Raw genomic sequence first — 15,541 nt, 5'->3', positions numbered from 1 at the left:
AAAAGCCTGGGGGATCAGGCTCTCTTTCCTTTCCCAGGAGTAATTAAAAATCACGCGGTGCGTGATTAAACCAGTGATACATGCTCCATTGGAGCGAAAATCCCTTTAATACAAGTAAGCAAGCAAGCAAGTTTGGGTACCATCTCTAGCACTCTTGATGACACCAACTGTAATGGGTTATTTTCTTTCTTGCAAGCCCCTATGTTCCACTTCTGTTTGTGATAATAACTTGTGATACTTCACATTTTCTAAAGTGGAAATCTTTACAAGCCGTACAAAATAGAAAACTTATATGACTTTGGCTTTTGACACTGGCACAGACTCTTCACTTTATAAGTGTCACGAGAAAATTGTATATCCAAGTTTTACCATTTTCCAAAACACGTACACACTTGCAGCTTGACCAGAAATATGTACATCTTGTTTTGTGGAGAAGTCACAGACAAGTCCAAGCATATATAGATAGTTATGAACGTTAGGAATATCCCCTCATTTGTTCAGAAATATCAAAGCTTTTATGTGCATTTTCCCTTTTCCACTCTATATTAGTGCTTAGATTTGTTCCAAAACAGAAAAAAGAAACGAAACAATTTTGAAAAAAAAACCCTGAATTTTGAATTCAGAATTCTCTCTGTTTATAATTTTTTCAAGTTGATGGTGCACAACAGATTACATGCGCCTACCTTTCCAAAGTGAGAGACATTTCTTCACATGTCATTGCCTTTGTTAAATTCGGTTTCATTGGTTAGTCATCGTTAGTCTTTAATTTTTTGATGCATTTCTTTTTGAGAGAAGATTTAAGGCTTTCTAGTGTTGTAACGGTATTTATGTTGTTTAGTCTGTTGATGAAATTATCTATAGCAAAGTGCTTAAGATTTTTCAGTTTTTTTTTTATTATTTCAAGCCCTACGAAAGGAGACCAAGGTTGTCTTGAAAGAGGATTGAAACTCTAAATTACACGCGCTTGAAGGTAAACATTCGTTGTGTTCATTCTAATCATGCTTGCCGTATCTCTTTGTGTTTTAGAGGTCATATTTCTACGCGTTCAGTAAATACACGCCTCAATAGACAGACAGATTGGGTCATCATCCTTGAGGCTCACTGTACTTTCGGTTCTTTACTTCATACAAACCCCAAATTTATTAGTTTGAAGGAAAAAAAGATAACATGCCCCTCAATACTGTAACACGTCTGTTCTGACTTAACCGATGTGAGTGTGAGTGTTTATGTTAAAATGTTTAAGTGAGATATAAAAAAATGGTCAGCTTGAAAACGCGAACCAATACTGTCACGCTCAGTATTTTGATGTGGTAAGAAGAAATGGTACAATACACAAAGAGGGCTTGTATGTTCACATTGCAGTCTGTCTGCACTGTAATGGTAACAACGCAAGAGCGTAGGTATTATTATGCCACACAGTCCTAGAACAAAACAATGTATCACCCGTTGTAAGCCATTTCATTGGCTATACTTATTTTCTTACCGCGTTCACTTCGAATTGACTTGAGTAGCTATTCACACAGTGACGAGAATGGCCATGCTTTACTGGGTCTATCCTATAGGCGATTTATATAAAAAAATATTTTAAAAAATTAAACTAATGCACGAACAATCGTACCATGGGCGATCCCATGGAAATTGTGTCCGTCTTATTGCAAAATACATCAAAATCTAATTTAACCATGCAGATCGCTAGAACAAACATCTGATAATATACATTTTGAAAAGTGTTGTGTGACACGGATCGCCATTGTCGCTTGGTGTCTGCTTTATTCTTCGAAAAGAGATCGTTTCGTCTTGACTATAAAAATTTAATTTGACTAAGTTTACGCACTACTTGAACTCATAAATTTACGTTGTAGTTGTAAGCCGTCGTTCTCAGTTTTCTGGAAGTTCGATTTTGCGTTTCTCAGATGTTTCATCTTATTGCAAAATTACATTTGACTACGTTTCATAAGCAGCAAGTCCCTGTATCTAGGGAGAGTGTCTTAGCATCAGTGTATTCATTCCACTCTCAAACGATCAAGAAGATGGAAGAGTCAGCACAGATCGACCTGCTGGTCAAATATTTTCTAAAACTCATACGAAAACATAATTCACAGGCAAAAGTGGCAACAAAACTTACTCTTTTGGTCGTTGATTTGATGAGAGTCATACGAAAGTGTGTAAGTGCTGATGGAGTTTGCTATATCTGCAAAGGTAAATGGGTATTTGTCTCCAGAATACCTGCTTCGTCTAAGAAAGAGAGACAAAAGTCAAGATACCTAATATCGTTGTCGAGAGAAAGGACACTGGGATTCAGAGTGCCCTAAGAGAAAAGAGAAGAAACAGAAACAAGACGAAGACATGGAAATGGAAAAATTGACAATATGAGCCGATGCGTTGGCCCTGATATGAAATTTCATACTACCTTCTAAAAGAGAATAGACCAAAAAAGAAAACGTAAGTGTCTCTTCGTCTTGACATTGTATAATAAGGATGGCGTGTTTTGTTTTTACTCACACTTTATGAAATTGTGCTCTTTCACCTCTCTCTATCCCTCTGGATCATGTTTTAGTTAGAATTTAATGGAAGGATGTTTTCCTTCACGCACGCTCTTTAGGCATGCTAGTCGGTAAACAATAGTCAGTCTATTCATCAATCATTTTGTGTCTTGATGTTTCCTAAATCACACACTGATGCCATAAAATAACGGGTCAAATGGGTTTTGTAGTGTTGGGGGTGGGGTGTAAGTGTTTGGCAGAGTTGGTCGTTGCAGGTGAGGGCTTAGGTGCTTTCAAAAAACTTTTTCTTTTTCACTGTGTTGATGGAATATAGTGGTTTATGTTCTTCATTCTCTGATGATAGTATATATAAAGGGTTATTTCTTCCATCTGTGTGGTTAGTATATTATGGCTTTTTCCTCTTCCCTCTTTGAGGATGGTGTATATTGGGTTATTTATTTCTTCTTCCCTCTGCGTGGATTGTAGATATGGGGTTTATCTTTTTACATCTCACCTACGCGTGGATAGTAGGTATGGGATTTGTATTCTTCCTCTTCCATGTGTAGATAGTATATTTCGGGTTTGTATTATCTCACTTCTGTGTTGATAGTATATTTGGGGTTTGTTTTTTCCTCTTCCCTGTGTGTGTGTGTGTGTGTGTGTGTGTGTGTGTGTGTGTGTGTGTGTGTGTGTGTGTGTGCGCGCGCGCGCGCGCGCGCTTACGTTGTGTAGATCGTATATGTGGTTGTTTTTTCTTCTTCCACAAGAGTGTGGATAGTATAGTTGGGGTTTGTATGCGTTCGTGTACGTTTGTGTGGATAGTATATTTGGGGTTTGTACGCGTTAGCGACGTTGCGTGAATAGTATATTTGGGGTTTGTATGCGTTCGCGTACGTTTGTGTGGATAGTATATTTGGGGTTTGTATGAGTTCGCGTACGTTTGCATGGATAGTATATTTGGGGTTTGTATGCGTTCGCGTACGTTTGTGTGGATAGTATTTTTGGGGTTTGTACGCGTTAGCGACGTTGTGTGGTTAGTATATTTGGGGTTTGTATGCGTTCTCGTACGTTTGTGTGGATAGTATATTTGGGGTTTGTACGCGTTAGCGACGTTGTGTGGATAGTATATTTGGGGTTTGTATGCGTTCGCGTACGTTTGTATGGCTAGTATATTTGGGGTTTTGTACGCGTTACCGACGTTGTGTGGATAGTATATTTGGGGTTTGTATGCCTTCTCGTACGTTTGTGTGGATAGTATATTTGGGGTTTGTATGCGTTCTCGTACGTTTGTATGGATATTATATTTGGGGTTTGTAGGCGTTAGAGACGTTGTGTGGATAGTATATTTCGGGTTTGTATGCGTTCGCGTACGTTTGTATGGATAGTATATTTGGAATTTGTATGCGTTCGCGTACGTTTGTGTGGATAGTATATTTGGGGTTTGTATGCGTTCGCGTACGTTTGTATGGATAGTATATTTGGGGTTTGTATGCGTTCGCGTACGTTTGTGTGGAGAGTATATTTTTCGGTTTGTACGCGTTAAGCGACGTTGTGTGGTTAGTATATTTGGGGTTTGTATGCGTTCTCGTACGTTTGTGTGGATAGTATATTTGGGGTTTGTACGCGTTAGCGACGTTGTGTGGATAGTATATTTGGGGTTTGTATGCGTTCTCGTACGTTTGTGTGGATAGTATATTTGTGGTTTGTATGCGTTCGTGTACGTTTGTATGGCTAGTATATTTGGGGTTTGTACGCGTTATCGACGTTGTGTAGATAGTATATTTCGGATTTGTATGCGTTCGCGTTCGTTTGTGTGGATAGTATATTTGGGGTTTGTATACGTTAGCGACGTTGTGTGGATAGCATATTTGGGGTTTGTATGCGTTCGCGTACGTTTGTATGGATAGCATATTTGGAATTGGTATGTGTTCGCGTACTTTTGTGTGGATAATATCTTTGGGGTTTGTATGCGTTAGAGACTTTGTTGATAGCATATTTCGGGTTTGTATGCGTTCGCGCACGTTTGTGTGGATAGTATATTTGGGGTTTGTATGCGTTAGCGACGTTGTGTGGATAGTATATTTCGGGTTTGTATGCGTTCGCGTACGTTTGTATGGATAGTATATTTGGAATTGGTATGTGTTCGCGTACGTTTGTGTGGATAGTATATTTGGAGTTTGTATGCGTTAGCGACGTTGTGTGGATAGTATATTTCGGGCTTGTATGCATTCGCGTACGTATGTATGGATAGTATATTTTAATTTGGGTTTTATTCTTCGATCTGTGTGTGTGTGTGTATTGGTCTCTGTTTGTCACTATAAAATTCACTTTATCCCTCTCAAGTACTCTCTCTCTACCTACCTACAGTAGCGCGTATTCAGGTCAGCCAGTTGCAACACTGTTGTCATTTATCCCCTAGTGTTCAGTACAGTGACGTCACTGACTCTGGAAATTTTGAGACTATAAATATGGACTTGGGGTTTTCCAGAGGTTGTAGCTATACATATGTACTAGAGTTCATAAACAGGAGCGTCACTCAAGCTGAGGCTATAAAAACATAGTGGGATTTTCGAAAGGAATAACCCACAAGTTGTAGTATAAATAGATAATGAGATTTCATAAGAATTTAAGCTGATTATAGATACATCGGTGTTTATCCACGATCGTCACACAAGTTGATATTGTAAGTAGTAACTAATTTTATCCATTTTAGTCTAAACCATTGTAACTTAATTTTCGTGGATATGTTTTAAATTATGGGACAATTTCGTCATTATAGCCTTACTTTTAGTCAAATCCATTTTGTCGTTGAGCTTTTCCTTGATTATAGCTATTTATAGCATCATTACAATTATGCAAATTTTTGAACACCCCAGTAAAATTTCAGGTCTCAGTAATGCTTTATATATAAATCTCAGGCTTTTACTAGTGTATGTCTGTCTCTGTCTCTGTTGTGTTTAGCCCTCTACCATCATTGTCCCTAGACAGGCCCACCATGTGAAATTCCTCTGCGTGTGTGTGTGTGTGTTTTATATCCCTCTCCCCTGTTCCCTTTCCATAGACCCATCAGATCAGGTCGGGACCGTATTAAAATAGGGTCCCGACCCTGTTCCGTTTCCCTTGTTAATTTCCCATTGTCCTTATACAGACCCACGATTTATTCCCATGTTAAATTTCCCCTTGTCCCTAGACAGTCCCACGATTTATTCCCCATGTTAAATTCCCATTGTCACTTTATCGTCCCACGATTTTTCCCCATGTTAAATTTACATAGTCCCTATGTCGTCCCAGGGGTGTTTTTAATGATAAGTCCCACTGTCCCTAAATCGTCCCCATTTACTACTGCCTTACATTATTATGAAATGCTTCTAATTACATTGAAGCAGCTGTTAATAACTTCAAAACAAATAAAAATATGGGCCAGATGTTTCATATTAGAGACTGAAGTAACTATGTAATGGATCTAGGTGTTACATTGACAGCTGTAACTCATGTATCGGGTAGATTTGTCATATTTTAGGTTAAATACATTGCACGACTTATACTGTATTTAAATTTGTTAGAGTTCTCTGACAAAGCTTAAAGTCATACACTCAGTGTACATTATTTTCTTCTAAACATCATCGGCTTATAATTCAAGCGGAGCAAACCTAATGAAATCAGTATCCAAAATGAATCGACAGTTTTATGTATATGAACAGGTCATGACAATGGATTAATTTCACCTACTGAATTTGAGTAAACATTTATTTATAAATTTTATTTTTCTTTCGAATTTTAAAATTAACAAAATATATGCATCATACATTCTTGATTTTCATGCAGAACGTTGATGATAGTTTGGATTTCAGATCTTGTCAGTTACGTCATTACTGTTAATGCATATTTCTGGCCGTCTCTGTAAACAAATGTGCAAATCGATCAACTTTCTAAATTACACGGACAGTGAGGCCATTCAGAACAATCATTACTACGACATTCCAGATTTCAAGAGGTGATGCCCTGTTGCTATCCGTGGCCAGGACACCGGTATTTTGAACTTACTATACAACTGACATTTAGTCTAATCCATGATTGATTATTTACAATAATTGATCACACCCTATGCACATAATTTGTTCTTCAAATATTTTCATAGAATATTGTAACACCTAGACGTTTTTGTTTTTACCCAAACACGATACCATATGGGTGATAGTTATACATTCAGCGAGAAACATACTTTCTAGGATCGGTCCTTGTGTAACGTTAAATGCTTAAAGATCTAGATTTTTTGTATGTATGTATGTATGTATGTATGTATGTCTGTCTGTATGCATGCATGTATGCATGCATGCATGTATGTATGTATGTATGTATGTATGTATGTATGTATGTATGTATGTATGTATTTATGTATGTATGTATGTATGTATATGTGTGTGGATGCATGCATGCATACATGTATGTATGTATGTATGTGTGTGTGGATGCATGCATGGATACATGAATGTATGTATGTATGTATGTTTGTATGTGTGTATGTATGCATGGATGTATGTACGTGTTTATGTATGTTTGTGTGTCCTTGTGTAGGTGGGTGGTTGAACGTGTGTGGAAATTACGCTTTGTGAATTTGGATTGAACAAATAATTTTTTCTTAAGCCATCAGTGTCAACAATTTGATTCTGGAATCTAACACGTATAGCTGAATTAGTTTAAAAATTTCTAAAGCGACTAACGTTTATGTAGTATGAAAATGTTCATCTCTAAAATTACACATATCCAAAATTAAAAAGATTGAAAATAATCATAGATTTGTGCATGAGAGAGAGAGAGAGAGAGAGAGAGAGAGAGAGCGATAATGACTGGTAATAGTTATGTCCTTGGGGTTTAACGAATAATCAACATGGGTGAGAAGAGATTTAAATCTCCAACATATTTCACGTCAAGATGAAATGTGTTTCAAATTTTGAAGGCTATTAGATTAAAAACTATTTAATATCTTTCTTCTGCCTCGGAGCTCAATTTCATATTCAACTATTATCTTTGATGTATTTCCTTTAGTGACTATGTACCTGTTGAACATTACTCCATCGCATTCGCAATAGACGGTGCAATCATCCGAGTGTCAAGGTAGCTGACCTAAAGTTCCTGGCTTCCATTGTGTGACAGCGAATGGAGCTGTATCGTGGCAGGAACAAAATGGCAGATTTCAGGGTCTTACAATTGCGTTATGAATTAGCATTATAAATTAAACGGAAAATTCAGTGATATAATTTGTTGCACACAATGTATGAGGTCATAAGGGAACTATCATTAACATTTACGTTTACATTAATGTGACATTTTTGAGTCACACGGGAATTTAACATAGGTATGACGTTTTGGGTCAAAATTGAAATTTAACATCTGAATGGTTCTATGTGGTCAAAGTGGCAATATAATGTTAAACAATTTAGATGTGGTACACAACTATTCAGCACCCGCATATTGATTGACATCCTAAACACGTCACGAATGATCTAATCAAATGGGTAGGAGTATTTACACACACATAATATGAACAAGAATGCAATATACACTACTAAGCACACACATGCAAAGAGTAAGAGTGTATATAAACAAGCTATAGTCACAAAAGCATAAACAACATTAAAAACAGATGAAAAACACATTCAAGAAGATTTATCTTTTATACAAATTAAGGTGTGATCAATCGTTGTAAGACTCTGAAATCTGCCATTTTGTTTCTGCCACGATTCAGCTCCATTCGCTGCCACACCTAGGTAGCCATCAACTTTAGGTCCGCTACCTAGACACTCAGATGATTGCACCGACTATTGCGCATGTGATGAATTCAGCGTTGTGCTCGCCTCGAATATATTTCAAATTTCTTCCAGATGAGCAAAGTACTGTTTGAAACAAATAATATATGAATATTGTAGAACTATGTCAACTTGACTGTTTTTGTGCCAGGCATGCTGTCAGTTACAGGAGATTGGACACGAATTGTAATGAAGTGCGAAAGTTTACTATTGTTGTAATCATTATATTGATTGTTGTTTTGGGGAGCTAAAACTGAAAGTTATTTAAAGAGTAAGATACAATTTATCTGAATTACCTAAATATGTTACTTTCTGTACTTTTACTTTCTGATAATTCAGATAAATTCTACACTACTCTTTAAATAACTTTCAGTTGTATCTCCGCAAAAACAAGAAGCAATAGAAAGATTATAACAATAGTAAACTTTCGCACTTCATTACAATTCGTTTCCAATCTCCTACAATAGTCAGTATGCCTGGCACAAAAACAGTCCAGTTGACATAGTTCTACCAGATTCATAACTTGCTCATTTCAAACAGTACTTTGTTTATCTGGAAGAAATTTGAAATATAGTCGTAGAGTCGGGCACACTGCTGAATCAATCGCATTCGCAATAGACGTGACAGCGAATGGAGCTGTATCGTGGCAGAAACAAAATGGCAGCTTTCATGGTCTTACAATAATTGGTCACACCTTAATTTCTATAAAAATAAATCTTCTCAAATGTGTTTGTATCTGTTTTTTAATATTGTTTATGCTTGTGTGACTATAGTTTGTTTATATACACTCTCAATCTTTGCTTGTGTGTGTTTAGTAGTCTATATTGCATTCCTGTTCATATTATGTGTGTGTAAATACTCCTACCCGTTTGAACAGGTCATTGATGGCGTGTTTAGGGTGTCAATCACTAGGCGGGTGCTAAATAGTTGTGTACCACATCTAAATTGTTTAACATTATATATGCCACTTTGACCACATAGAACCATTCAGATGTTAAATTTCAATTTTGACCCAAAACGTCATACCTATGTTAAATTCCCGTTTGAATCAAAAATGTCATATTACTGTAAACGTAAATTTTAATTTTAGTTCTCCTATGACCTGATACATTGAGTGCAAGAAATTCTATCATTGCATTTTTCGTTTAATTTTATAATGCTAATTCACAACGCATTGTTAAGTTATGTTTGACCTCCTTTTGCTTCATATAACTATTACAGCGTCTACTGACTTATCTGAATGGAAATTGTAAGATAAAGACGGATTTCCCATATTAGCACGACGAGGCAAAAGATTAAACAAAAGTGATGGGAATGAATCGGATAGTTATGGACAATTATGGTTACGAAATGCAATCAAAAGCATGACATGGCAAAACATAACATTTATTCTCGTAATTAAGATAAATAATTGGCATTATGATGATTAGATGATTGCACTAGTAGGTACGATCAAACGGATGGATGGATAAATCATGCCGTTATGGGAATATATTTAGTGACGAGGCAATATTTTGACAGGTAATGGGAGATAATTGTGGTTTCGCTATATGATCATCATGTCATTATACATTGTATATAGCATCATGCATCGTCTCAGCTGACCAGCAGAGTTAATATAAACTATAAATCGTCGTAGATAAAAGATATATGGATATATCTATATATAACACAATATTTCTGTACGTACGTACGTATGTATGTATGTATGTATGTATGTATGTATGTATATGTGTGTGGATGCATGCATGCATACATGTATGTATGTATGTATGTATGTGTGGATGCATGCATGCATACATGCATGTATGTATGTATGTATGTATGTATGTATGTAGGTACGAATGTATGTGTATCCTTGTATCGACAGATGGTTGTGGGTGTGTGTGGAAATTATGCTCTGTATGTATGTATGTATGTATGTATGTATGCATGTATGAATGCATGCATACATGTATGTATGTATGTATGTATGTATGTATGCATGTATGAATGCATGCATACATGCATGTATGTATGTATATATGTATGTATGCATGCATGTATGCATGCATGCATGTATATATGTATGTATGTATGTATATGTGTGTGGATGCATGCATGCATACATGTATGTATGTAAGTATGTATGTATGTATGTGTATGTGGATGCATCCATGCATACATGCATGTATGTATGTATGTATGTATGTATATATGTATGTAGGTGCGAATGTATGTGTATCCTTGTGTCGACAGGTGGTTGTGGGTGTGTGTGGAAATTATGCTCTGTATCTATGTATGTATGTATGTATGTATGTATGTATGTATGTATGTATGTATGTATGTATGTCTGTAGGCAGGTGCGAATGTATGTGTATCCTTGTGTCGACAGGTGTTGTGGGTGTGTGTGGAAGTTATGCACTGTGAATTTGGACTGAAAAAATGATTTTTTCTTAAGCCAGTATTGCCAATAATTTGATTCTGGATTTCAACACGTATAGTTGAATTAGTTTAAAAATTTCTAAAGCGACTAACCTTTATGCAATATGAAAATGTTCATCTTCTCTAAAATTACACATATCCAAAATTAAAAAGACTGAAAATAATCATAGATTTGGGCATGAAGAAGATTAAATGTATTTCAAATTTAAAAAGCTATTCGAATGAAAAGTATTTAATAACTTTATTCTGCCTCTGAGCTCAATTTCACATTCAAAGATTTTCTTTGATGTATTTCCTTTAGTGAATATGTACCTGTTGAACATGTATAGTTTTTTCTCCATCTAATTTAAGTGTATTACCCCTCGGTCACTATCCCTTTAAAAAAGGTAAATAACCATCTAATAAATATTTATAACCTCAATTTCACAGGCAGTGATTTTTTTCAATACCTTACGTACAATAATATCTCGACTAAAAGAAATATCTGACCCAAATTAAAGCTATACCTTTTCTCTATAATTTACCCTGTTGGCTTTAGACCATTCCGTGCCAGTATGTCATAATTGTCTATACTTTTTAAAACAGATACGATAAGCTGTCAAATTATATTTTATGTAAAATTTTACTTTTCGCTGTGGCCAATTATGGACCACCAGTCCCGTTTATACTCTATTCTATGTTCAGACTTTTCGAAACTGATTCAGTTTCTCAGTATAATTGATATTGTGTGATTACCTTACTTTTCTAGATGAATATAACCAGTTTCATGATTGGCTCAGTTGTTTCGAGATGCCGTTAATCAGGTAATGGAGCGGCATATAGACATACAGTCTGGTTGCTAATTAGGAATTTGCCTCTGTGTCATTGGATTGTTGAATCTGGATGTACCGTAGTTCGCATTTAATTCAGATTGAGCGCACATGAAATATCCTGGCACATTAACAACTGAAATCGATGGAGTCAGGTTTACAAAATTGTACACAACTGGAGAGAGTACAAATTTGACAAAAATGCACTTTAGCTTCTTTTCCCAGATCTAGACACATATTTTCTCTGGGTTTTCTTATGCAACTCATCCGATCAAAAACTAACCGCATCTCTAGTTTCTGATTCCTTCTCTTATATGATTCGTACACTTAATCACTCCTGTTTTTCAGTATAACTTGCCATCAATCTGACTAAAATCAGATCTCCACTCTCTAACATGAAGATCAGACAGCGGTCGCTTTTATAAGATCGCGTTGACGATACAATAAACATGTTACTCCTCATCAATCACAAAAATCAAGCCTGGTTGCACTTTGGAAGGATGGACATTTTGCATGATTTTATTGAACGCAAGAAAAATAGACAAAATGGCATGAAAATACATATCGTCATTGCCTTAAAAATGGTGCAAACTGTATTGTTCTCCGCTATTTTTATTCATAATTTATGTTAAATCTTATGGAAAAACCTAATATGTATTTATACTCAAAGTTGTGGTAAATCCTATGGAAAAACCCAAGTCGATATTTATCACCTGAAAATGTCTAGCCTTAATGCCGTCACGGTTCTAAACATTGTGGAACAATTGGCAACAGTGTTGCAAGTGGCTGACCTCAATCGGTCAATTACTAAACGACAGTTTTGCAAGTGGCTGAACTGAATACTAGGTACAGTACAATGGTAGGTGAAATGAATTTGATAGGAAGAACACGGCTTTTGTACTGAAAAGGGGCGTTTTATAGGGATAAACAATAACCTACACACACAGACATACTATAAACGCCTTGTGTTAGTTTATAATATAAGAGGATGATATAAAATTCACAAAATAGGCTTTTACACCTCCAAAAAGGCTAGTACTAATTTACAGTCATAAGTTAGAGGAAAGCCTATAGCAACACCGAAGTTTCTATTTATAGACACAACTGGTAGTAAATTCCTATTGAAAAACCCACTCTCTATTGGTAGTCTGGTATTTTAGGAATGTTTTAAGGACAAATATAACATATATTGATAGCTATAACTTGTAGAAATTCGAAGAAAAAAAATCCAAGTATATTTAAAGCCTCAAAACACAAACCTTATATATAGGGATTCCGCTGAGCCTATACTTATGTTATCTGCAAGTTTGCAATCGCGAAAAAACGAGTGGATGATGTCATTGACAATGAAATTAAGGACAGTAAGAGGCATTGACATGACATATCGCCTTGTACACAAGCTGAAGTTTTGACTCCAATCCGTGGAAGCTATTTTGAAGACGACATAGTCGAGACTGAATCCATACCTTCTACGAATAGGACCAGACCGACAGAGTGTACTCCAAGTCAAAGTCAACCAAATTATTAATACATTTGAGAGATGGTTAAACGCTCCTCCAGAAAATTTAGCTATACGGAATACACGTACACGATGCAATTTAAAGATTTCAAGTCAGACGTACCACACGAATAAACAGAGGGGTTCAACACTGACTTGCGGAATTTTTCAGTACGGATACTGACACGGCAATGTCGAGCCAACAGAGATGATCGCTTGGCACTTTCTATTTATCGTAACAGTCTGAAGTTACCAGTTTGGATCGAGTTAATTATGACAGCAGAATTGATACATTCCAAAGTGATCAGCAAGATTCAGCACATTTGGCAGTTCAGGTCAAAATTCACATCACCAAGTGAAACTGGAAACGGTAAAATGACCCACGTTTCTCTTCAGAAACGGATCTGACACAAAATGATGTTATTGGTTAAAAACCTTCTCATAATCAAGCATTGCATCGTTGAAATAATAACATTAGAGAAAAGACGTGTTTAGCACGTGGTGGTGCGACGAACGTATGCTGACAACGATACCGCAGAATGGAAAAGAGCCACGAAGACCTATCGACAATCGGACCGAGCCAAACAAGGAAGTTAAGCATAACTTCTGTTACAGCAAGCGTGTCATTCTAATAAACACCCTGTGACATCCCTGAAATGCAAAAACTACAAGACGTCCTAGCTCCAAGCTACACATTAATAATGCACCCTGAAAACATGCGTGGAAATTTGCCATTACCAGTATGACCAGATTCGTTGCATACGGTTATTATCATAAGAACTGTGACTATAGTTATAACAATTGAGAGCAACACAAGCATTGTAGATGGAAATGTCCAGGACGTTTTCCCTCTAAACCCTGTCCTGCCAGCGAACTTTTGTCAGCACTACGTATTACCAACAATATCTGAAGAGACACGGTTAACAGCGGAAAAGTGCTTGCCAACCGCTGAGATAGTTCGTACTTGTGAACAAGTTATAGGTAGCAATAATGCCAAGGCTCACATTTGTCCAGGAAAGAAACTATATCGCATGTGCCACCAAATAGTGGAAATGGAACACGAATACTACATTCAAGAATACCAACCCAGATGGAGGAGGTAGATGAAAATGGCCTTGAAATAGGGAATTTCATTTTTTCCATTTCGAATGCATTCCATAGACTAGAAGCGTTTCAATTAGTAATTTCTGTGTGCGAGAGGTGAATCCAATAACCTACCTTTTGTCGTTCCCCTCACTGTAGCAAGATTCCTGGAGGAAGTGAAAATATCTTTTTAGCGCCGAACACGCTGACCAATTTTGTCCAATGGAATTTGGACCCTATCGACTAGACGTGGAATCAAGAGGGCATCGAACTTTACGGAGATTGCCACCGACATGCCACGCTAATAGCTTATAATTTCTCGGGACGCGATGGACAATTTCTTCTCAAATTTTATATAGAACTAAGCACTGATCGTCCTAAAGGCACTTTGAACTGAGGCAAAATCACTTCCATTCAAGTGGGACAAGTGCAGTTTAAAGATTCCATGATTTCATTTGCAATATTTATTAAGTCGAATGCCTAAAATGTTTGGAATGACAGAAATATCCAAATGCAATCTTCGCAATTTTTCAATACCGAATCCAATCAATACGCTTTTCTGCCACTTTGTCTAATGCTCACTACTACGACCCTGACAACATGCGCACTGTAGAAAGAGAAGATTTTAACCCGTTCGGCGTTCAGAAAGAAGTGGTAAAGTACAGTCGTTACGACGTGAACATTTTACCCCGTTGCTGTGGCAAAGTTCGAGAATTTGTCATAGAGCACGGAGGCGTTGATCCTTTGATAAACGACATCACCCTTGTCAAAGCATGTTCCTTCCTCAACATGATGCTAAACATTGACACAGACAAGTTGTAGCAATTGACATCTACAAGCAGTAGCTATTGATAAATACAACTTATATAAATTTGTATAGAAAAACCAAAGTATATTTAAATCCTCAAAACGCAAACCTTATATTTCAAGGACGTCCGACCTGGTACCGTCAAATAGCAAGTGTTTGGACCCTCAGACCTCCGAGACAGTTTGTATGGGGGACGAATGAATGCCACCTGAATGCTGTACCACGCTGATGAGGAGAAAGGAATTGTGCTCGCTGTGTTCTTACGTTTGCAAATATTGTCACTGTTCAGCAGGACACCAACAATTGCTGACAGAACACATCGACGTGGTCAACATTCGACAAGAAGAAGGATTGATAAATGTGAAGTCTTACTTCCCTCGGATTAGTACCACCCAGTGTTACCTAACCATTGCCAAGGAACACTAATGTTTCTATTGTATTCACATGTGTCGAAACATGCTTGCCTATTGCCTTGTCATGACACTTATGAAGAACGCGCATTGACAAGAACATTGGTTAGATTGGAATTGTTCAATACGTTTAACCTGGGATACGAGTTGTTAGAAGTATACGAAATTTCGTGAAGACTTGATCTTAGTCAATTACGAAAAAGAACTGGAGTTTGTGCA

Source organism: Sinohyriopsis cumingii, unplaced genomic scaffold (assembly GCF_028554795.1).
Source record: "Sinohyriopsis cumingii isolate HCF-2022 unplaced genomic scaffold, ASM2855479v2 utg002455l, whole genome shotgun sequence".
Classification (NCBI taxonomy): domain Eukaryota; kingdom Metazoa; phylum Mollusca; class Bivalvia; order Unionida; family Unionidae; genus Sinohyriopsis; species Sinohyriopsis cumingii.
This window is presented reverse-complemented; position numbering follows the sequence as displayed.